At 41.8% G+C, this 2,701-nt stretch overlaps 1 pseudogene; it reads left to right on the forward strand.

Moving 5' to 3' along the window:
• Positions 1-830: 830 nt before the first annotated feature.
• LOC148121323 (protein transport protein Sec61 subunit gamma pseudogene) lies at positions 831-1,121 on the forward strand (annotated as a pseudogene).
• Positions 1,122-2,701: the final 1,580 nt, after the last annotated feature.

Below are 2,701 nucleotides of genomic sequence, written 5' to 3' on the forward strand. Positions count from 1 at the left end.
ATTATGATCCTTATCTACATTAGGCATATGGTTTGGTACCTTTTTCAGCTGTCAGCTCACATGTTGCTTCTTCGGTGATCTGGGCAGGAGTGTCAGAGAGAGCTTCCTGCTTCCCAGAATATTCCTGTTCTCATAGCCCCGCCTCTACTTCCTGTCTGGTTGACCCACCTATACTTCCTGCCTGGTCAATCAGCGTTTTATTAAAATACATGATTGACAGAATACAGATAATTCTCCCGCACCATAACAGCATAACCCAGAACTGAAAATTTAGAGAGTTGGATCTCTTCTCCTAGAGTAGAAAATCTAATACAGACCTAGACCCACTGCAGCATCTGGTGTATGTGCTAATCATATCAAAGCCATCAGCTTCTCACTGACTGTTTAAGTTACTCAGTTACCTTGTAGCCTCTATGCATGTTAGGAAAAAAGAGTCTGCATGCTGGTTTACAATACAATCCGTGCCCTATTCATAATTATACAGAAAATAAACATTTTAGCCCTTTACTAACCACCTAAAAATGTAGTTTAGCACACTAACCTTCTATTCCAGAATTACCTGATGATTTAATTCCTTTCTTAACTAACTTTCTCCATTAAAGAGATCACCAGACTTGGATGAACTGTGAGTTGTGTGGAAATCCTTACCTGATTTTCTATGGGACAAAAAAAATCCAGCCATGGAACATTCTAGGGCTGAGGAATTACTGGTTTCAAGGATATATATTACTGGGAATGTTTTTAAGGGGTAGAACTAAGAACAATGTAGAACAATAGCGAACAAAAAAGAATAAGGATTGACAAAAGAATAAAGAAACATGGAGCCTCCTCAAGCCGCCGTCCCACAATCAGTCATGGATCAGGTAATGCAGTTTGTTGAGCCAAGTTGGCAGTTCGTAAAGGACTCAATTCGGCTGGTTAAAAGATGCACCAAGCCCGACAGAAAAGAATTCAAGAAGATTACCTTGGCCACAGCCATAGGATTTGCTATCATGGGATTCATTGGCTTCTTTGTGAAACTGATCCATATCCCTATTAAAATAGAAAACGCTTTACTGAGTGAGGTAATCGAGACCCAAAAACAGGAATATGGTATGTACTCACTCATAAGTGGATTCTAGCCATAATTAAAGGACATTGAGCCTATAATTCGTGATCCTAGAGAAGCTAAGTAAGAAGGTGAACCTAAAGAAAATCATATAATTATCCTCCTGGATATTGGAAGTAGACAAGAATGCCAGGCAAAACTTGGGTGCACAGGGGTTTGGGGAGTGAATGTAAGGGGAGATGGGTAGAGAGAAGGCAGAAGGGGCAAATTCGGGAAAGCTTAGAGGAATAGAATGGATGGGATGGAGGAAGGGTGGATATGGGAGCAGGGAAGCAAATATCTTAATTAAGGGAGCCATTTTAGGGTTTGCAAGAGACTTGATTCTAGAAAGGTTCCCAGGTCCAAGGAGAGGTCCCCAGATTGTTCCTTGAACAGCAGAGGAGAGGGTTCCTGAATTGGCCTTGTCCCATAGCCACACTGATGAATATCTTGCATATCACCATAGAACCTTCATCTGGCGATGGATGGAGATAGAGACAGAGACCCACATTGGAGCACTGGACTTAGCTCCCAAGATCCAAATGAGTAGCAGAAGGAGGGAGAACATGAGCAAGGGAGTCAGGATCAAGAGGGGTGCGTCCACCCACTGAGACAGTGGAACTGATTTAATGGGAGCTCACCAAGGCCAGCTGGACTGGGAGTGATGGTGCATGTGATCAAACTGGACACTCTGAATGTGGCTGGCAATGAAGGCTGACTGAGAAGCCAAGGACAAAGGCACTGGGTTTTGATTCTACTGTATGGACTGACTTTGTGGGAGCCTGGTTTGTTTGGATACACAACTTTATAGACCTGGCTGGAGGGGGGAGGACCTTGGACTTCCCACGGGGCAGGGAACCCTGTCTGCTCTTAGGACTAGAGAGAGAGGAGGAGGGGGAGGGAAAAGGAAGTCAGGGAGGAGGTGGAAATTTTTAACAAATAAATAAATAAATTGTTAAAAAGAATACAGAAAAAATGAAAAGAACTTTTTTTCTTTTAGAGGTACACTTGAAACTTTTAGTTTATAGTCCTAGGAGTCAGAAAGAGGAGTCCCAAGACCAGAGAAATGTTAGGCTTATGTTCTGGTAGTTGGGAAGAAGAATCCCAAGACTGGGGAATTGGGAAGAGATCCCACTCTTAGGAACAATCAGAGTCAGGAAAACTTAGGCTATTGCTTGACAGGAATTCTTATATGGAGTCTGTGGAGAGTTTGTGAGAAGAACCAAGTAAAATTAGACTGTCTATATAAGGCTAATTGGTAAGTAATTGTTTTTTTCTATAAGCAGGGGCTGGTTGTGTTGGGAGAAAATAATTTGATAGACTTGTTATATAAAAATAATCTTTCCTGAGGTATTGACATAGGTTCTGAAACTGAAATATTTTAGGTACTTGAATGATTGGTGATGTCCTTAGAAAATGATGAGAAGGATGATCTGTAATAGGTTTGGGGTTGGTGTGGAAAGGTTGAGAGAATTTGACATTAGATCTCAAAGGAGAACTTGAATTGACAAGTGGACAGTCAGTTGTTAGGGTAGGGAATGGCAGCTAAGGTATCAGCAGCAAAGGGGACTGTGGCTAATGGAGAGTTCTGAAGAAAGGACAAAGAAAGTAGTA

The sequence above is a fragment of the Myodes glareolus genome, chromosome 7, assembly GCF_982192425.1.
Source record: "Myodes glareolus chromosome 7, mMyoGla1.1, whole genome shotgun sequence".
Lineage (NCBI taxonomy): Eukaryota > Metazoa > Chordata > Mammalia > Rodentia > Cricetidae > Myodes > Myodes glareolus.